At 34.6% G+C, this 23,499-nt stretch overlaps 1 pseudogene; it reads right to left on the bottom strand.

Moving 5' to 3' along the window:
* LOC105884001 (glycylpeptide N-tetradecanoyltransferase 2 pseudogene) overlaps positions 1 to 16,461 on the bottom strand; it is a 109,572-nt pseudogene extending 93,111 nt beyond the window's left edge.
* Between the last annotated feature and the right edge of the window lie 7,038 nt (positions 16,462 to 23,499).

Below are 23,499 nucleotides of genomic sequence, written 5' to 3'. Positions count from 1 at the left end.
GCACATTCTGTGTCCCTACACTGCCTCAGCCCCCACATCATGCTTTGAATTTTAGATAACAGTAAATGCTAACACTGTTTTCTCCCTCTCCTTCTCTGGGATTTTCCAGTCAAGGATACCTCCAATGGAGCTATCTTTGGAAACATTCTTTAACTTAAAGAAAGTAATCTAAAGATAAAAATTCTAGATTCACCAGAAAGCAATAGAAATTATGATTTGTGTCTTTAGTTCACTTCTAGTCACATCACATTTGGAAGTGACCTGACCACTCACTCATTTATGAATTTCATCAGCGTCACTCATGGAGAACTGTTAATAATCTAACATTACATGTGGAACAGTGAAAATAATCAATATGAGTATCCGTCATTCATTTAACAAACACTTATCAAGATTCAAGGATGGACCAACCATTATGTTAGATGCTGGGAATGCAGAGGTGAACAGGATACAGTGAAGTGCTATAATCAATAAAGAGTTACATTATAGTGAACAGCCAAATAAGCCAAAAATATCACTGTTACCATTAACTTATATAATGAAAGAAAGTCTAGAATGTGCTAGAGGAGCATGTAGGAGGGATGTTCAAGCCTCAGAGGTCAGAGAAAGTGCATCACTTTTGGAGAAATATAAAGAATCTGAGTTTGAATCCTGATCTCTGATATTTGTTATAAATGTAAATTGGGACAAATTACTTTACCTCTCTGTCAATTTATTCATCTATAAAGTAGGAACAATAAAAATGCATATCTTGAAATATGCCTTAAGATTTAAATGAGTTAGTATGTATAATACTTAGAAGGGTTCTTGGCATCTATAGTCAGTATTCAGTAAGTGTTACTTCTTTTTATTATATTATTATGTATGTACCTTAGAGTGAGAGAAGAGAGGTGTCCCTAAGCAAGATCCAGATTGTGAATCATTTATGTGTCTTGCTACAGAATTTGGAATTTACTATAAGACTATTAATGGGGAATCTAAAGAAGGTTTTTTGTTTTTTTTTTTTTTTTTCTTTTTCCCAGCAGGGAAGTAACATGGCCCTCTTTGTAATGCATTACTTCTTGCCTAGCTTCAAATAGGATCTTTTGCTCTAGTATTTGGGAGCTTTAGTGTGTATGTGTGTGTGTGCATTTGTATAAAATCAAGTAAAGAAGTATGATGATTCTTGGGACCAAATGTACATTTAACAGAACTAAAAATATGACCCGGATTCTCAATTCAGATTATCATAATGTGAGAAACAAAACTTGATTCCATCATAAGATATAATTTTGGAAAGTGATACATGTCTGTCTCTTATTCTGTGTCACTGAAGGAAGAATTTATAGAGGGACTCAATTTTGAGGTCCTGGCAAGCACGACCACAACACATGGTTCTTTTGTGCCCTGCAGTATAATTCAGACTCTTCCTTTTTCATAATTTGTATGTGGTGAATTTTAAGGACAAATGTGGGATAGAAGCCTGAAAATCTGTTTCTCACCTCTCACATATCCATCCTGGTAGGAACTTTGCATGTTCTCCTCATTTTACAAACCCACAAACAGCTAACTGAACATAACCTAAGCACCAAATACAGCATCCGAGATGGCCTGCTAGTGCCAAAGTCACACTGTTCCTTCCTTCCATGCTCATTTTGTTCTGCTCTCTTTTGCCAGCTTGTGACTTTCCTGTCTTTGGTCCAGCACCACCCATCCTCCTTCCACATTTCTTCCTATCAGCCCTCCTGCTATAATCTTTTCTTGACTTTTGGAATGTATTATTTCTTTTGTGTTCATTTATTTAAAGTCAGTTAAAGGAACGTGAATGCCTCTTTTAAGAGCCAGGCTCTAAATGTCTTTAATTTTTCTTTATTCCATTTTGTTATCAGCATCAGTGCATTATGTTACCGTTACACTAAGATACAATTTTCCATCTCTGAAAAAGAGGCTTATTTTATTTTTTTTTTCAAGATAACTGGTGGCTTTTTAAAAATGAAAAAGACGGATTAAATGGAGGCAATCATACAGCTGGGTTTACAAGCATGAGTTACTCACAAAGACTGCAAATCACCACAGAACTTCTTTCTTTCCATCTGATATTTTCCTTGACTCAATTCCAAATACATATTAAATAATGGATTAACTGTTTCCAGGGTAAATGCTGATAATAATTATGTCACATAAAGCAGTCATTTATGGGAGATAGGAATGCTAAATGCCACTAGACTGCGCCCTGGTTGGTTTTCAATTCACTTTCTAAGGTAAACCCCTGACACCTCTGTAAGTTTTTGATATTTATGCATTTTCATCCATTGTCACTTCGATGAACTAATAATATGATATTAATTAGAAATGCACTGATGAAATCATATTTACATTTCAAAAAAAGGGTTCAGGAAACATTTACTGCTAACTCATGTGCTAGGCATAGTTTTACAATTCCAAGCCTTTTATAGTTTAGCAGTAGATTTTCATGTATAAAAGAACAAATGTTATGTGAGATATAGGAATAGCAGCTTTCAGTAAACAAACTTCTTGTTTCTCATTATGCATAATTTATTTACTTGTATGTAGTTTTCATTTTATGTTTATATTATGAATAAAGGGAGTTTATAGTTTTTACTTAACTGTTCCATCTAAACAAACAAGCACTCAAAGCCACATTCAAAAGCAATTAATTGTGATGCTGCAATTTCCAAAGTTAGATATGCTTCTACTTTCAAATTTTTTAGTAACTATAAATCACAGTGTAATATCTTATGCCATTTTTTATACATTTGTCCATTTCGAATTTCATTTTTGCAGGTTCACTAATGGCACATTATCTCAGATTTGCCTTGTCTGAAACGACATGTCTTTGCTTTCATCTTTATAGGATATTTTCAGTATGCATAGAAGTCAAGCTTTCACCACTCTATATATGGCCTTCCATTTTCTTCTTGATTTCATGTTTCTGTTGATCAGTCATCCATAAGTCTCACTGTTTTGTTTAAGAAGGTTGTTTTTTTTAATTTTCTTTATTCAACAATTTGACTATAATGTGCTTTCTTTGTATGATTTTTATTGTAAACTATGTACTTACAGTTTTATATATAAAATATACAGATATATACTTATATATGTGTATATGTATACTTTATATATAAAAGATAAATCTTATACGTACATATTTACATGTAAATTTTTATATCTCATATTTATATACAAAATTTAGCTGGGAATTTAATAGCTATTGTATTAAACCTGTGTATCAATTTTGGAATAATTTATAATCTTTTATATGTTGAATTTTTAAAATTTTTTAATTTTTCTTGATAATTTCTGTTTGAAAAATGTGTTTTTTATAAATATGTTGTCTAATTCTCAGGTATTTGGGTATTTTCTTGTTATCTTTGTAGTTTTGATTTCCAGTTTAATTTCATTTTATCAGAGAATAATATGTATGATTTTAATTAATCCATTGCAATTTTTATGGTTATCATGGTGTACATTTCATGGATACATGGAAAGAATGTGTATTTCACTGTTGTTGGATGTAGTGTTCTATTAATGTCAACTAGATCCTATTTTTATTGATAGTTTATGGTATTATTGAGATTCTGTATATTTTCATTGATTTTTTTTTGTTCAACAAATTTATTAATTGTTGAGAAAGGCATACTGGTATCCCCTTAATTGTGGACTTGTCAATTTCTATTTTTACTTTTATCAGTTTTGGTTTCACGTATTTTGTAGTTCTGTTGTTTGATCCATAAACATTTAGGAATTGCTATGCATTTTTGGTATATAGACCCTGTTTGTCACTATATGCTATTCTTCTGTTATGGTTATTTTCTTTATTATGAAGTTTACTCTCTAATATAACTATATCAACTCCTGAATTTTCAAATTATTGTTTGCATTATATATCTTTTTTTCCAGTGATACCTCCCTGGCTGCAAAAAATGTTATTTCATGTAAACATAGTGGAAAGTAAGCGATATAAAAATGTTGAATGACAACTGTTTCATTGGCCATTCTACATTTCCTCTGGTAATACCTAGGCTCTCAAATGTTAAATTGCACATGAATAGATTTATATTAATAAGATCTAACTCAGGAGTAAGAGGAATGTTAGCTATTGGGAATTAGCAAAAAAGAAATTCTCACTTTAAAAATGATCAGAGCTATAAGTCATTAATGTTTTATTTTACTTTAATAAGAAAGCCATATACCAACTTTATTGATATTTGAATTAATAGGATGACTCAACTTGCATTGTCATTCAAATGAAGAGAATATAATAAGAAAATGTTTCTCTTATTTATTCTTTCACTACTCTACGAAAAACCTAAATAAGAATTATTAATTTGGCTTATCACACAGTGATGTTATTTCAAAACACATAGGCAAACAAAAAGTCAAATGAAAAACTTTAAAATGCCTCCTTATATTGTATAGTAAAGCATTTTTTCAAAATCATAACAAGTGATTAAGATATTCTTATTACATGATAACACCCAAATTTTACATATTCACTTTCTATTAATAGTAATAGCTAGTAGTATTATTGTTCAACTATCATTTGAATCACATTTTTTCCTGAGAAATTTTGATCTATTTGGAGATGAGAGTAAGTATAATAATTCCCACTCAAATTAATATTTTCATTATATTTTTGTTTCTCTAGACTTACTACCACTATTCATATTATGAGCAATATCTAGTATACTAATGAATGAATGCATAATAACTGGTCAAAATATACTTTTAAATACATAAATGAAAATATAAAGAAATTTGAATGAATGAATCAATATTTTTCTTAAAGAAAAGAAGTCTCCCCAGGACATTAATTCACTGGAAACTTTTTTCTTGTCATAACCAAGAAAATATATAAAATGAAGTAACTGCCTTCATTTGATAAAAATTAAGGTTTTACTCTTTACTGATACTTTGTGCATTATTCGATTGATAGCATGATTATGGAATTATCCTGTTATACTGATTATTTAGAATTTATACTTAGCGCCTTATTGTTTTGTTTTGTTATTTTTTTAAATAATTTGAATCAGTGTCAATACAGTGTAAAGCAACTCTGTTAAACATTCCTTCCAGGGCCTGCCAAGAAAAAAAGCACTTTAAGGGAACAGAAGAATTGCTGTTATCAGGCACCTGTGATGAGTCAATCACTGAAGATAAACACTGAATTTATGTTTGTTCATCTTGGCAGCCAAGGCAAAAAGGAAAAATGTTTTTCTCCCAAGATTGCCTGCATACACATTTTCTTGGCTCAAAACTTAATGGAGGTTTTAACATGTGGTTTCCTATGTTAGGGTCATTGAAGAACATAATGGGTAAGGTCTTCACACATTCTTATAAAACATGGACATTGTTCAGCTATAAAAGGTGCAGTTCTAACATTAAAAGTAATCCAATGGAGACCTTTCTATAGGGTGCTGAGATCATGAAATACAAATATGTTTCTTCCTAAAAACCTAACTTGAAACAGGTAGAGCTTAGAGAATCTGGAGGAAGAGATAATTAACCTGTCCAAATGACAGCCTTTCTCAAATATTGGATGTCTCAAATTATGAGCCTTTGGCAAGAACTGCATTGCTGTCGATTTAGAGGTCCTGAGTTTCTAATATTTGTTTTGTTAATTAAAGATGGGCTCCTCCTCTTTGGTTAGTTGATTTATGGCCAAAAACAAAATAAAAGATACCACCTCGTTCATACACACATACAAAAGGTTCATATAAAACATGTAGATTTCAATACAATGCATTTGACAAAATGTCTCTTACAAAATCAATTCCAAATGGTAGCTGGGTAAAGTGACAATACCTGAGTTTTCTTTAATATTTTAGTTGTTTGTGTTATTTTCTTGTTCGTATCCTGCTTCTATGTATCCTTCAACTATATTCTTGAAGGAAGGAGATTTTTTACTCATCTTTGCCCTTTTTAGCAATAAGTAGACACACTGTATCATTATGTAATATGTACTATTTAATCTGACTCAATTGTCCATTCCATTGCTAGATAACATCTACCAGCATACAATTATTGTAGTGGTCATATAATTGATCCTATTTTATTTTTTAAAACAATGATTATCCCAAAGTCATGCTAGATTAACTTCACTTCTTCTTTTTGAGAGATGAAAGGAATGTAATAATAAATTTAAGCAGAGTATTTGAAAATATTTTTAAAATATTCTTATGTAATATACAGTTAAATAAATTTGAAATAGGTTAAAATTTTAGAGAATATTAATAGGGAAATAGTAAATAAGATAAATATATTTCATAATTTTATGGCAAAAAAATATAGTGAGGGAAATGTATGCTCAATAATTTACCAAGTGTGCTACACATTAAGAACTAAGAAATTTAAAGATACAGTAGGAACACGTAACAATATGCTTTGAGCTATATTAGGAATTCAAAAAAGACTCTTAGAAAGTGTTGCTTGATGTGAGATTTGAAAAACTGAGTATGAGTTAGCCAGAAAATGGGAGAGTGAATAAGAGAAAATATTCCAGGAAGAAAACAATATGTGAAAAATCTATATTTGAAGGAGAACATTGTATGTTTCAGTTAAAAAACCCCAAATAGCTGAGGTTTAGCAAATGAGAAGCAGAATGAGGACACTGAAAATAAGTCTAAGATTTCAGAATGTGTTGGTAGCTGAAACAAAAACTTTTCACAGCTTTGTACTGTTACCCTCTACTATTCTATTTCAGAGGTTGGATATCCGAGTGTTATATTCCCCAGAATCTCTGCGTCAAAGATCTGTATCATATCCATCACTGTGTAGCAATTGTGTAAACTTTGAAAGGTGGAAGTGAAACAAAAGCCATTATTATTTTTCCTTCCAGCAGACATGTGGATTTTGTCAGAGGTAAGATTTCACAGTAGCCTTGTGGGCTTTAATTCCACCCACCCATTTTGATATTGGAGTAACTATGATCATTGCTGGCAGTTTCCTGTGCTTTATGCAACTTCCTGATTCCCTAAAATGTAGTAGACTCTTGATTTATGTACAATCTTCCTTGTCCTTAATTTCATAGAGAGTTGGTTAATTATATAATTTACTGAATTAAATCCCATTCTGCTTTCCTAATTAAATTCTGATTGATATAGTATTTGATACAAGAAATGGTATGGGGGAGTGGTGGAGTACATGGTATAAAAAATAAAATAAAATGTAATACACATAGCATTGGCTTATCATTTGGGGTAAGACAATGAAAAATTAAATATAACAAGCTAGAGGGATGGAGAATTCTGATAGTCTATGAAAAAAATGGTAAAAGAATCAACTTCAATAACTGATTATGGAATAACGTTCTTATTAATTCTGCAACTCTATGGAAAGCAGTTAGAAGGAATCCAGATTATAGTGTTTATAGAATGACATTTGCTGCATTAACGAAAGTGCTATAACCAGTCAAGAACTGGAAGATTTCAGGCATAAATGAAAAATAATGGATAAATTCTAGAAATGGCATGCCTTAGAGTATTAGAAAAGCTAATTTTAAAATCTCAGTAGTAAAGAAAACCCTAGAAAAGTCTTCAGTGATAAAACTTCCAATAAGATCACAAAATGGCCAAACCTAACACCAAATATGATAGTGAGGGTTTTACCTTCACAACAAAATGAACTGTCTCAGGCATCTTCAAGATAGCCAGCATTTGATTTGAAAAAAGGTATCAAGTGAGAATGGAAGCAAAGAAGTGAATCAGGCTTGGGAATTATGCATAACAAAGTCCTTAGACAAAGTAACTGGTATGTGAAAGAAATAGATTAATGTCAACCAAGTTTTTTTTTTTCTTTTTTACCTTATTATCTTTTTTAGAGAAAGTTTTAGGTGTACAGTAAAATGGAAAGGGGGATAAGAGAGATCCACCCTACTCACACACATACATATTGTCCCCAATATCAACATCTCCCACCAGAGGGGTAAATTTGTGACGATTGACAAATGTACATTGACACATCACTATTACCCAGAGTTCACAGTTTATATTAGGGTTCAGTCTTGGTGTTTTATATTCTATGGGGTTGGACAAATAAATAATGACATGGATCCACCATTGCATACTATCATAAAGAATATTTTGACTGCCTAAAAATCTTCTGTGCTTCACCTATTCCTCCCTCATCCTAACCCCTGACAATCATTGATTTTTTTCACTCTCTCTATACTTTTGCCTTTTCCAAAATGTCATATAGTTGTAATCATAAAGTATGTAGCCCTTTCAGATTGGCTTCTCTCAGTTGATAACATGCATTTAATTTTTCTCCACATTCAGCTAAGTTTTTAAGAGAAATATATTGCCAATGAAAGTATGAGTCTGTTCTTAAAAACGTTGTTCAAGTCTTAAGCTATCACTAGAAACTCTAAATTTTTTACCATTTGAAAGCAATGTGCAAAGTCTCTTCAGCCTCAATGAATATGTTTTCCCAACACCCACTGGTGATGCACCTATAAAGAATAATGGACAAGAAAAAGCCTTCAAAAAAACACATCTGGTACCAAAAAGACATGTTCTTCCCAGACATGAGGATCATTATCTAGTTAAATTATTTTCCCACATTCAGGGTAAACTATCGTAACAAGGGTAAACATCCCTCAGGATGTTTCCCATTCTTCCCATTTTATGTGGAAGTTACTACTGGTGTTTCCATGTCCTGGCTTCAGTATACAATAAAGAGTATGTGTATTAGGGATGGGGCTAACTTTTCTTTTTTGTGTGTATGTTCCTGTACCTGGAAAGCCTTTACTGAATCTCATGGAGAGAGTTGTTCATCATCTGAATGACTGATCATCCAAATTTTGAGTTAAATATTATGCCTGGTAGTACTGCTTGGGAAGTATTTAAGTGCTTTAAGTGTGTGAGAATGAGTAAAATGAATATTTGATGAAGAGTCAAGTGGAATGTAGTAGAGACACCTGTAAGTGTCAAAATCTTTATCTCAATATATATATCTTCTTCCTCTGGCCTACAAAATTAGATTTTGCTTTCAAGGCTTTTTGTATCAACTTTTGGGAATGCCACTGTATTCATGGATTCTGGTCAAAGGAATGTGAGAGAATATGTGCATAACTTCTAGGTCAGGTCCATGAAAATCTCCAATACATGATCTCACATTCTTACTCTTTATCCTGTCCCTATCAATGCATTTTTTTATGTGGTTGTATAGAATGGTGGAGTCATAGGATGTCAGGAATTTGCGTCTCTGAATCACCATTTTAAAGATAGCCATACAGGAGTTTCATGTGACCAGAATTACTGGAATTGGACTGCTAAATGAGCATTAAAGGGTATGCTGCATGGCTCTAGAAGATCTATTCCCTTTCTTTCTCTTAGCATCTGCTGTTAGCCTCAATCCTTGGTGCTTTTTAATTTATAGATGCATCACTCCAAGCTCTGTTTTATCATGAAAGAGTGCTATTTCTGTCTGTCTGTTTGTGTGAGTCTTTTCTCCACTTCTTAAAAGAATGCCAGACATATGGGATTAGGGCCCACCCTAATTCAGTATGGCCTCATTTTACTTTATTACATCTTCAAAGATCCTATTTCCAAATAAGAACACATTCATAGGTACCAATGTTGGGATTTCAACATATCTGGATGAGGGAGGGACACAGTTCAACCCATAACAGGAGTCGAACTAGAAAACATTGAATTAGTTCTATTGGTTTTAGTAACTTGAAAATTATTGGTGATGTTTACAAAAACAATTTATAAATGCTATGTTATACAAGAGTCAACAATGTTACATGACTACCAAGATATCTAATATACTTGCAGATGCATCATTACAATTTTATAATCTAAGGAAAATACTGATATAATCATACACTATTCTTTCCTGGTCAGTGTGTACCTACACCACCATTTTATTCTGGCATCAAAATTTTAGAGGGTCTAGAGGAACAACTATGATAGTTATGTCTGGAAATAGTGAAATGTGTTAAAATTATGTATTTAGATTGGAAAAGATGCAATTTAAGAGATTTTGATAGCTGCCTCTGATATCTGATAAACTAGCATTTAGTTGACAGATTAGGCTTATCCTGAATAACTTCAGAAGACTGAGTTAAATTGAATGTAGGAAAAAAATACTTCATCCCAATATAAGAAAGAATTTAATCATTATAGGTGCCTATAAATCAAATGTGTTTATTTAAATGATAGCAACCTTAATATGAGTGGAGAACTTCCAACTGGGGCTAAATGATTGAAAACTGGAGTTATTACAAAGTGAATCATATGGCAAGTAAAAAAGTCAATTATATTATTAATGCCTTCAGTTTCTTCCAAAATACATCCAGATGCTCCTCAACTTATGATGGTTGATTTCCTGATAAACCTACATATTAAAAATATTTTAAATACAAAATACATTTAATAAATCTAAGCTAATGAACATCATAGTTTAGCTTAGACTATGTTAAACATACTCTGAATATTCACATTAGCTTATAGTTTGGCAAAATCATCTAATACAAAACCTATTTTATAATAAAGTGTTGAATATTTCATGTATTTTATTGATGTTCTACTAAATGTGTGCTTCTTTCACATCATCATAAAGTTGAAAAATCTTAAGTCAGGTCATTTTAAGTAGGAGAGTGTCTGTATTGTCTTATTCTTTTCTAAAATGTATATGGCTTTTAAGTCTATTTTACCTGTAAAAAGTGTATAATAAATATGAAAATACATAGATTTCCTTCTATTGGCTACAACTTGACAATGAATAACTAACTCAGTAAAGCAAAGATGATTCAATATTAGAAAAAAATCTATTAATATAATTTCCCAAATATATATTTATACATATGTTCCCATTTATTTATTTAAATAATATTACTTATTAAAATAATAATATAACAAGAGATTCATATATAATTCTGTGCAAAAGTTAATAATAATTCAAGGCAAGTGTTTCTCAAACTAGAAAGAGAAGATGTCTTTAACCTGTGAGCTAGGTAGATTCTAATGCTGATCCTGATATAGTACCAGACAGAATGAGAATTTGATCTCATCTATGGAAATGTTCATTTTATTTTACTCTCACTTTTACCAATAAGTAATGTAAAGAATACACGTGAAGTTAAAAATACATAATACAAGTGGATGCAACCCAAGGTTCCCACTCCCCTATATTTGTCATGTGGGCACACTATGTTAGATGGCCTCTATTGCCTGGCCTATCTATTGAGGAGACTCAGAAAATAGACTTTTTTTTTTTTTGACACTCTTTTAGTCTATGGCTGAGAGCTGTCTGTCATATGTTTTCACTAATTTGAAGTCTTGATACAGCAGCTGGGGATGATCCACCACAACATGAGAAAGGAAATCTACCAAAACTTACTAGGTTCTTAATTCTAAAATTAAGAGGTTTCCCAGTAAAGTCAAGAAAATGACGAGAATGTTTGTCGCTGCTGCTAGTATTCAACATTCTACTTAAGTTTAAATTAGTGTGAAAATTAAGTGTAAAATTAAGTTTAAATTAATGTAAATTAGAAAAGAAAAATAAGAGATACAAAGAATGGAAAGGGGAGAAATCCTACTAGTTGTGGACATCTATTTACTTATTTACATATAAAATAATTTACAAAAAGTCCAGGAAGAAACACTATCTCTTTGAAATAAAAAGATAATTTAACAAGATAACATGACACAAGAACTAATATAAAAGTAGCATTTCCAGGTACCAGCAATAGCCAATTGGTAAAGTCCATTCATGATCACCAAGTCTAACATTCTTATGTAAACAAAGAAGCTAAAGATTTTGAAAGAGCATGTTATCTGGTTATATATTCCTGAATAGCAAACTACCTGGAAACTTAGTGTCTTAAAACAACAATCTCTCCTCTTTCCTTTAAGGAATTTTGAGGAGGCTGATGCAAAATGAGCAAGTGGGAGAATTGTACCCAGTGTGATTAAAGAAGAGTATCAATGTGTCAGATCATGCAGGGCCTTTTAATATATTAAAAAAAAAAAAAAAAAAACAAAATCCCAAACTACCCATTTACAGTGACATGGATAAATAAAACATGGAATATTCATAGCCTGTAATCTCAGCAGTAATCAAATATTGACCTAGATATATAGTTAAATATTCACATCACAAAATAATTTCAAAATAATTAAAAAATGATACATTTGGTATGCTAGTATCTGAGTAAAATGCTTAAAACAAAAACACTGAAGATTACATGCATGCCAAATTCATGTTAGTAATTTAGTTGCCTCTGACAAGATCTAGAAAGAAATGGTACTGCATGGAGGGTTTTGCTACATCTGTACAATGTTTATAATTTAAAATTAATATCTGAGGCAAATATCAAATTGTTTGCATTCATTAACTCTAGGCATATTTTTCTCTGTTCTTGTGTGTGTCTGTGTACATTTGCATGTATTTGTACATTAGTGGATAAGTATGAATTTAATACATATATATATATTTTCATTTAAAAGGCAAATTTTAAAACCCTGTGATAGGTTATTCACCTGAGACTTAGCTATGTGGGGGCATTGGAAGGTGATGGTAGGGCCTAGATCCAGAGTCAGTCCAGTTCTCTGCCCTACCAATACGAGAAATATCTCCAACCCCATGTGCAGATCTTAGTTTTGCAGCTATCCTGTCCCCAAATAAACTCTGCATCACATATGTATATGTACATATGTGTGTAAGCACACACACACACACACACACACACACACACACAGTCTTTGGCCTTCCCATGGTGATTTTGGGTGAACATCTATATTTCAGCAGCAAGGTGTCCACAAGATATGTCTCCTCAGAGACTCTCAACCACTCTCACTTCCACTCCCATCCCTTACAGTTGCCTGTATAAATGAATCTGCTAGAAATTCTATCGCCTCATGCATGAATGTACCACTTTTTCACAAAATAAGGCTAGATAGTTGCAAAACATTTTAGAACTTATTCTTTTTGTTTAGTTTTGCATATTCCCTCAAAACTTTCATTAAGAATTCTGGAGGTGGAGAGGAGTCAGCTTCGGAACATGTCACCATCTTTCCCAGAAGTACTTTTAAATTGTTCTTGAGTGGTTTTCCAGAGTAATAAAATATAATAACTAGCACTTCCCAAATCTAGTTTGCTTGTAAGGTACACTATCAAATTAAGAATCCTAGCTTTTTATATTTTTTAAATATAGCTGAAAAGTTTGGACTATATAGGTAAGTCAATAATTTAGAGAGAATTAATAGCTACTAAGTGAGAATAAATATTAGGTCACTTTATGAAAGATCAATAAGTCAACTAAACCATAAGACTATCTCAAAGTGTAGAATAGAAAATGAGATGAAAGAGAGTTTTGAAAAGGCTGATAAAAGATCATGTAACTCTCTTGGTGATCAAAAATACATCTTTGTAACATCAATCTTTGTAATATCTTTCTGACGCTATAGTTGCATCAGAAAAAAATATGTAACCAAACATTATATGTATTTAGTTCAGATTATTTGATTCCATTTGGCTCAAATTTTATATGGTACCTACTTTCTTGTTTGTTTTGGTCAGGTAATGTCCAAGGTATTGAATATACAAAAATAAACAAGATACTGGCCAAGCTCTTGAGAAGTCCAGAGTTTATATTTATTTACTTTTTCAAAGAAATGTTGAGACACTCTTATCATTGAGAAATAGGTTATCTTTCTGCCCTTAGTAATAAGTACTGACTAAGCAAAGTTTTGTTTAATGAATGAAATGATAGGCTTTAAATGATGTCCTTTCAGTGATTCCCAACTATATTTTTAATCCTTATTTCTACTTTACACTCTAAACCATATACACTTCTTTATGCTCTTCTAGATGTCTAATCAAGTTCACAAATTTCCAAATAAAACATTTTTTACAAATTTATTTCAGAGTATTACAGGGGTACGAACATTTTGGTTATATAAATTGCTTTTGTACAGTTTAAGTCAAAGTTATAAGTGTGCCCATCACCCAGATAGTGTGCGTTTTACCCACTAGGTGTGAATTTACTCATTCCCTCCTCCTCCCCACCACCTGCTAGATTTCTGATGAGTTTTATTTTCATATGTGCACATAAGTGTTGTTCAATTAGTTATAATTTAATAGTGAGTAGCGACAACAAAAATAAATAAATGGTACTTGATAAATTAAAAAGTTTCTGCATAACCAAGAAAATGATCAAGGAGTGAATAGACAACCTACAGAAGGGGTGAAAAGTTTTGAATGCTATACATCTGATAAAGGCTGATCACCAAAATCTACAAAGAATTCAACCAAAATCAGTAAGAAAAAAATCAAATAACCTCCTTAAAAAGTGGACAAAAGACATGAACAGAGACTTTGCAAAGAATATTGACTAATAGATAACAAACACATGAAAAAATGCTCACGGTCTCTAATCATCAGGGAAATGCAAATCAAAACCACAATGAAATATCACCGAACTCCAGGGAGAATGGCCTTTAGCAAAAAGTCCCCAAACAACAGATGCTGGCAGGGATGTGGAGAGATAAGAACACTTTTTACTGTTGGTGGGACTGAAAACTAGTATAATCTCTATGGAAAGTAGTATGAAGATACTTCAAAGAACTGAAAGTAGACCTACCATTTAATCCAGCATTCCCCACTATTGAGTATTTACCCAAAGGAAAAAAGGACATTTTATAATAAAAGACATCTGCGTCAAAATGTTTATATCAAATAAAATTTTTAATTTTTTATTAAGCCTACTTTGGCCCCTGTTTTCAGTATTTTATTCCTCTATTTTCTTTGTCTATTTCATTTTCATGGTAGCTGAGCCTTTCAAGCATTAATTCAGGAGAAAGAGGCAGGGAAAATAAAGAAATTGCTATTTTATCTCTCCAGGAACATTATAAACAATAAACTTACTAAAATATTCTCCATTGTTTTCTTTATTTTCATTATTTAATGTCTCTAGTTTGAATATCACATTTTAATATTCATATTCTCTACCCTTATATACTCTTATAACCTGTGTTTCTTAACATTTTTCAATAGTTGGGAAAATTTGAATTATTTTTTTCATATATTTGCTCATGATGGATTTTCAGAATTCTATTTGTGTTCTTTCTTAACCAGTCTTACTACTATAGGACAGAATCACTACTGCATGGATATTCTTATACTTTCCCCTTCTGCTTCCCAACTAAAGAGAAATCTGGCTTTCCCTAAATGTCTTCTCCCTCCTTACATTGAAAGTAAAGTTCTGTCATTGTTTTATCTATTCTCTCGGTTTTTGTAATGTAAAGATTAAAGGAAAATCATGAGCTCCTTACCTTTAAAAAGTGGCCTGAATAAGAGACACCTCCATTTAGATTTCCTACCTCTATGTCTGGATTGTCTCATTGGAAAGTAAATATTCATCTGGATGCAGATTAATAATTTTCTTCTCCTAAAATACTTTTTAGATAGTGTTTGGGCTGACCAGAGGAAATAATACAGTCTTGCAGGAAATTATCAATGGTTCCTGCCTCATAAAGAGAGCCTGAGGGAGCATAGCCAAAGTGTGAAGAGTGGAGAGCATCATCTATAAAAATAGCCTTCCTCCTTGTTCTTTCTTTTCCTTTCTTGTGGTAGGGCTATGTGAGTAGATATACCTTCTTTTTTGTCTAATGTTCCTGTTTTCTCTTTGAACACATTATTCAAGAATGAATTGAGTTTTTTTTCTTTGTCAAGTTATCCTTTCAAGCAGCAGTTTAACATTTTCTTTATTTCAGGAGAATTTTCTTCTTTTATGTGTTGAGTATTGTTTGTTTTTCACTTGTTCTAAAGTCTCCCTGTATGTTAGCTCTCCAGTCCCTGTTCTCCTTATCTAGATCTCCATATTCATCTCCTGCAAGATTCAGTTGTCCTATTCTTTCTGTTATGTAGACACCGAGGGGCCTCTGTCCCCTCTTGGAGACAAAGGTGGACTCCCTGAGTGACTGCCACACCTGGAAAAGGAGGGAATGCCCTACCAATCTGCCAATCAGAACTTAGCCCCATGTGAGCTGTGAAAAAAGGTAGAGGATTCCCTAGCCTGCAAGCCAAGCAGCACAGGTACAATAGGGTGTGGAAGGTGACCTAGAACAACCTAAGGCTAATTATCATGTCATTAGCTTAAATCTACATTGCGATTCACCCCAAATGGGCTTTCAGAGAGGCTCATGGGAAATCTGCATGGGTGGTAAGACTCAGATTCTATCATCCCCAACTGCTCATCAAAGTTGTTGGATGGTGACATTTGAACCCTGAGGCGTGCTCAACCTAGACACTATAAAACATAAAACAAGACCCTAGACCATAACCGAGGCCCTTTTTGTTATAACGGGGGTCTGTTTGTTGTCTGTGGTGAATGTATCTTGCTCTTGCTCTGTGAACCTATATCTTGCTCTTGGCCTGTCCTTTCTCAATAAACTTAGTTTCATACTTGCCTTGCTTTTTGGTGTTTCTGGTCAATAGACGACCACTCGACATTTTGATGCTGTGACTTGTATCTCTCTGTCTAGGTAAGCCAGCTTGCCTTTTTTCCCCCATGAATATGCCCTTGCTTCAGATCTTCCCTACTTGCAGCCAGCGCTTGAGGGGGACCTGGTGCTTGCTTTCACTTCTCCACCCCAGCCATTTCTCAGACTGCCCAATGGAGTTCTCAGCTAAACCCAGGTGTGTGATAAAAAGGTTGGGAATGTGTCCCTCGCTGTAGGGGGGAAATTTCTTTAATTTTGTTTTACTTTAGGGAAGAGGGCTCTGGGCTGTAACTCTTGTGCTTCCAGGTGTCACATTGGTTTTGATAATGTACTTTTCTTTCCAATCTGATGAAGTCCTTATGCCCCTTTCCCATGTTAAGGCTAAACAATGTTTCCTCCCCCTGGTTTAATTGGGCCTTTCTCCTTCACTGTCAAGCCGCTTCTTTCACTCTATTCCAGGAAGTGCATTCCCAGGAGGTGCCTTCTTTATTGTGGCTGGCAACCCAATCACTGGTGCAAGTACTTTTACAAATGGCTGTATACCAACAGGCATCGTTGTCCTGGTGCTTTAAAAAAACAAGAGGCTCTTAGGTTTGAAGCCTTGTGCATAGGCCCTCTTCCTACAAATCAGAAAGTAGACATCGGACTGGTACTTTGGCCAAATGGCCTGGGTTGTTACAGGGAATGTCCAGCTCTAACAGGCCCCGGTGGGTATAGCTTCTCCCCTTTCCCTACTTTCCTCAGCTGGATGACCCTGGTTGTTACCTGGGGACACCCAGCTCTAACAGACCCCAGCTGTCAGTCTCTCCTTTTTTCTCCCCTTTTTTCCCTCCTTACTTTTTAGATGGGTGAACGGAGATCAAAAATCCTTTCTAATACACTTTTGGGGTGCATTCTCTCAAACTGGGACAAATTTGAGCCAGACATTCTGAAGAAGAAATGTTTAATCTTTTTTGCACAACTGTCTGGCCACAGTACAAGCTGGACAGTGCAGAACAGTGGCTGCCACATGGGACTCTTAATCATCCCACATCTAACAATTGGACCTCTTTTGCAAAAGGGATGGAAAATGGGCCAAAATACCATATGTACAGGTTTTCCTTTATTTATGGAAAAATCCTTGGTTGTGCAAGGAGTGTTTGGAGCCCAGTAAAACTATGGTGTTAAGAGATCCTCCTCAGGTTCCCATCTGTTCTGAGCTGACCCCATACCTAGGGAGGCCTAAAAGGGGCCTACAAAGGGGGAGGTGGTACCCTCTCTACCTCCACCAGGGGGTAAAGCAGCTCAGCTCCTACACTTGGTGGAAGCAGTGGGAGAATTTGGATCAACCTTGTTCCATAAGCCTTTTAGTTTAGTAGAAGTAAAACAAATAAAACAGGATCTAGGGAGCTACACTGATCACTCTGACAGGTATATGGAGACATTCCACCATTTGTGTCTAGCCTATGACTTGACTTGGAAGGATGTACATGTTATTCTAAGCCAGACTTTAAATGATTTTGAGGAATGCAGAGTGTTAATGGAGGCACAAAATTTTGCCACTGGATTACATCTCTCAGATCCTAGATTTCCAGTGGGTGAAACAGTAGTGCCTATGACTGACACAGGGTGGAATAATAATTCTTCAGAGGAGAGGTGTGAGAGAGACCATTTTCTACTATGTGTCCAAGCTGGCCTCAAAGCCACTAGGTTGTCAATTTTTCCCAGGTCTCTACCATGATCCAAGGGCCTGAGGAAAACCCCACAGCCTTCTGGATTGGCTCTGGGAGGCAATAGAGAGACACATCACTCTCGATCTTAACTCCTATTAGGGATGAGTGATACTAAAAGACAAATTCTTGACCGGAGCAGCACCAGATATTAGGAAAAAGCTCTAGAAACTTGTCAAGGACCCTACCACCTCCCTGGATGACATGGTGGCTTATGTTAATTCTGTTTTCTATAACAGAACCTCTGAGCTCAAATCTCAGGCTCAGGAGAAGGAACAGAGGCAGCATTGGGCCACTCACATTTGGACCAATGGCCAAAGCCCCCACCAAAGGAAGGGAACTCTGGTGCCACATGTGCTGATGGGAAAAGCAATGGGCCAAGGACTGTCCCAAGAAAGACAGGCCACCCAAGGGCCCTTGTCATCAGTGCCGTCAAACAGGTCACTGGACTGCACTCTGTCCTATGGGATCAACACAGGAAGGGAATCAGTCCCCAGACTGTATCATGGTACAACAATGAAGGAGCCCACTTCTGTCAGCCCTCTGGCAGATAACAATGACTGGACTGGAGCCAAGGGTAACACTCCTGGTGGCAGATTGGCCAGTAAACTTTCTTCTTGATACTGGGGCTGCCTATTCTGTCCTCCTCACCTACTCTGGAAAATCACACTCAATCCTGTATGGTCATCAAGGTCTCTGCGGGCCCTATAAAACAATTCTTTACTCTCTATTTGCTTTGTTCGTGGGAGGATGTGATCATTGAACATTCATCTGTGGTCATTGCTACTTTTGCCATCAACCTGCTAGGATGCAGGTTATCTAAACTGCAAGCATGGGTTTCTTTCTCTGCTCAGGAGGAACCCAGACTCATAGGCCTCTTAACAGATGCAGAGACCTTGGGCCAATATCAACAGGACTGGGAGGCAAATACCCCTGTGGTAGTTTGGGACATTGGTTCCCCCAGCCATCCTGGATCGACCCAGCCAGTTCTGGTCCATCTCAAACCACATCAGATATATCTTGGTGTTAAACAATATCCCTTGGGGCTCAAAGTCCCAGCAGATCTTGAACCCCTTATAAGAAAATTCCTAGTTTTGACTCTACTTATCCCAACTTGCACTCCTTGTAACACCCTTATTTCACCTGTCTGGGAAAAGCACAGTACTTACTGACTGCTGCAAGACTTAAGGACAGTCAGTGAGGCAGTGGTGCCTTTGTACCTTGTGGAGCCCAAACCTTATATATTACTGGGCAACATTCCTCCAGAAACCACTTATTACAGCATACTAGACTTAAAGGATGCTTTCTTTTGCGTCCCTCTCCACCAATTTATCACACATTTCTGCTGATATTAGGGGAGAAATTCTCAAGTTTGTCTTTTGAATTACTGATGCCATGACTGGCAATGCCAGGGGTGCTCTTTCTGAAATCTAATGCTTTTCAAAATTCTGTTATTAATCTATTTTTTGAGTTTTTTTTCCTTTTTTTTTCTCAAAATTCTCTATAAAGTCTAGTTATCTAACTTTCAGTCAGCTATGTTTTTAGAAGTCTCAATCTATGTCTTATTATCTCATATTTCTAAAGACCATGTGCATATGAATTGTATTGAGCTGTCAACAATCTGTTAGTAAATTTTCAGTATATTTTCAATATAAATTATGTTCATTAATTAGTTCTTCTATACTGTGAATGTTAAATGTTATTTTTCATATTGCAGAATTGCTTATAGACTCCTTCAAGGTATAGCTTCCTTTTATATATAAAGGCAATTAAACATATTCAAGTGTGGTATTTGTCATTATCAATATGGTTATGTTATCTATTTCACCTATCACTGTCTTAAATATTAAGCTTGAAAGCCTAGAACTTAGGCAAATGGCTCTAGACTTCAGATAAATTTCTATGTGGAACATTTATTTATAAAACTTATCTCTGAAGGAATAATGAATTAGTTTTGCAAGAGGAAATATTACATTGAATTATCTGAAGTAGTCTATTATATCTTACTTTCCAACGTATGAAAATTCAGAACCAGAGCATGCCACTTTTATTGCTTTCCCAACATGACTTTTTCCCCCTAATGCTACCAATAAAGGCCAGAAAATAAAAGATCTATCTCACCTATTCCCAGGAATAGGTCATGTCTCTTAAAGTGAAATCCTGAAAGGAATCTGGAAAGAATTAGTAGCAAACTGGTTTGTTATAATACTTTATTACAAAATTAGTATGTAGCTTAAGGGAAGAGAGATAAGCTGAGGTATACCTTATCTGTGACAGTGGGGAATGGAATGTTATACACAGAATATTCCTGAGTGTCTCTTATTTTTTTTTTAGGAGTTTATTCATGCTTCTAGTAGTGGAAATTTCAAGTTTTCTTACTTTTTATTTTTATAACAATGTCAATAGCTTGATAGATAGAAAAATGGATGTCACCAGCTCTCCATTAACAAAACTAGGAAGCATAAAATAATATAATTATAATAATACTATAACCCCTTTTAATTAGTAATATAAAAGAATGCTATTCTTTGAAGACTAGATGTAAGCAGACACCCAACATTACAAACACTGTTATTGTCAGACATAATAATACCTGACATTTGTACAAATTGGATGGTGTGTATGTATGTATCTGTATACACACATTTTTTTAATCTATATTTTGGTTCTTATATTTATTTATTTATTTATTTATTTTTTTTAATTTTTTTTTTTTTTTGAGACAGAGTCTCCCTTTGTTGCCCAGGCTAGAGTGAGTGCCGTGGCGTCAGCCTAGCTCACAGCAACCTCAAACTCCTGGGCTCGAGTGATCCTTCTGCCTCAGCCTCCCGGGTAGCTGGGACTACAGGCATGCGCCACCATGCCCGGCTAATTTTTTATATATATATATCAGTTGGCCAATTAATTTCTTTCTATTTATAGTAGAGACGGGGTCTCGCTCTTGCTCAGGCTGGTTTTGAACTCCTGACCTTGAGCAATCCGCCCGCCTCGGCCTCCCAAGAGCTAGGATTACAGGCGTGAGCCACAGCGCCCGGCCCTGGTTCTTATATTTAGATAGGCATGTAAGGTAATATATCAGTTTTAAACAGAGGAAACTATGATTTACAAGGATTGATTTATTTAGCCAAACTTATGCTGGTAGAAAATGAGCAAGCAAAAACTTAATACTTAGACTTTTAAACTCCGTGATGGATTATTTCCCCCATATAGCATGCCACCTATAAAATCCCTTGACTACATCTGTTAAATGTTCAGAAAATGCAACTTAAATAGCTCTATTGGAGAAGTACCATGTAAGAGAATTAAATTAGTTCATTGAAAAAGTTTCCAGTGATCCATGAAATGTCTACACTTTTAATAGGAAGTTACTTATGGATCAATACAATTTGTTTTGCCAAAGAAATGAGACATAATGATACCGATTCTGTGTGGTTTATCTACCAATGTCTAAATAAGTAAATCTCTCTCTCTCTCTCTCTCTCACTCACTCTCCCTCTCTCACTAACTCTCTCTCTCTCTCTCTCTCTCTCTCTCTCTCTCTTTAGTCACCTGGAGGTGACTTAAATTTCTCCAGAACATAAATGTTTTATGCATCTACTGTGACACAAATTACTAAATACCTTTTTTTTTTTTTTTTTTTACTATGGAGATTTACTTTATTTGCTCTGTAGTTCAATGAAGGTAGCTGTGGTTAAAATGAAGAACTTGATATGTTGTAACTTCTTAACATTAATTACTCCTTTCATAGACAGAAATTATTATAGGCTAATGAATATGCAGTTTTAAGTATTTGAGCATGGTTTCCTATTAAGCTATCATCCAAAGAGCAGCTGTTTTATACTATTTTCTGGGTGATAGTTTTTTTCTGAGCCTTTTAATTCTTATTAATTTAGTTTTAGACTATGGATCATACTATACATATAGATAATTGAAGTTAGGTATACAAATCAGTGAAGGCTTTTCGTCCTATAGAAGAAATAAATATCCCATTTCCTTTTATTTTATTTTTCATAATAAGTTATTATTTCACATTCCATGTAGAATTGCATCCCAGCATTTAAATGCTTCTATTTATGTACTCATTCATTTGTTATCCATGTAGTCAGTAAACATTTAATGAAAATTTACTGTGTTTTAAGCAATGTTTTGGGCATTGAGTTACATATAGTGACAGTCAAAAATTGACATGTATCCTTTTCTCTGAAACTTAGAGTTTATTGCCAGAAGCCAAGTTTATTCAAATAAACTTAAAAATGAATGTAAAATTACAAGTGTGACAAAGGCAAGCAGTACTAAAAAGGAAATGTATATGGTGATATGAAAATATATATAGGAGAACCTAACCTAACCTATGGGGATAAGGATGTATAAAGAAAGATTTGATCCAGATTTAAAAAATTAAAAGAAGTTAACTAGAGAAAATGGCATTATGGCCAGGAAGGCTGTTCCAGGCCAAGGGCATAGCTTGTGTTTAGGTTCATATATACAGCTTTGTTTTCCCATCAATAAAGAGAATGTATTAGTAAAAAAGATGACACAAATGCAATGCTCCTATCTCAGGAAAATTATATTTGCTGTTCCCTGCAACACAGTTCTCTTTCCTTCAAATATATTAGTCATATGGTCACATATCTTGTTTCCATAAAATTTTTCTTAACTACCTCTTCTAAAAATAAAAATAAGAGAGTGATATTAGCAAGATGGCAGAGTAGGAGATACCAGCTTTTATTTCCCTACCAAGAAAAGAAAAAAAAGAAAAACATGACTTAGTACTTTGCAAATAAGATAGCCTGGGAAGGGCTCAAGAGTTCAAGTAAGAAGTCCCAGCAACACATTAGAGCAGAAAACAGAATAAGCAAGCAGAAAGAATTTCTGGGGATACTAGCATACCTGACTTATCTAGAGATAGCTATGAACAAAGAAGGATGTGGGCTATCAGTATCAGACAAATAACTGTGCCACTGCAATCTCCAGTAGCTTTTTCTGTGGAGAACATGGCAACCTTTGCCACTGAGAACTTCAACATCCCCTGCAACTGTGGATTCCCCATAGAGATTTTTGTTACTTATCAGCATGATCCCCAGAAGCCTACCCCACAGAGGATATCTGTAACTTTCTTCATTAGAGTAACCAACAGCCACTGCTTCCTCAGATTCCCCAGAGAAGAGAATTCTGCTGTGCTTCTTCCTATCCTAGAAGATGCTGTTGTGCTGCCCCAGGACCAGGGTTGTAATCCCCACAACCCCTTACTCACTCCAAATGCCAGAGCTGCAGCTACTTTGTGTATACACAAGCACCAAACCTTGGTTCTGCAGCCACACAGCAAACACTGTAGCACT

Source organism: Microcebus murinus, chromosome 2 (assembly GCF_040939455.1).
Source record: "Microcebus murinus isolate Inina chromosome 2, M.murinus_Inina_mat1.0, whole genome shotgun sequence".
NCBI classification, from domain to species: Eukaryota; Metazoa; Chordata; class Mammalia; order Primates; family Cheirogaleidae; genus Microcebus; species Microcebus murinus.
This window is presented reverse-complemented; position numbering and strand designations above follow the sequence as displayed.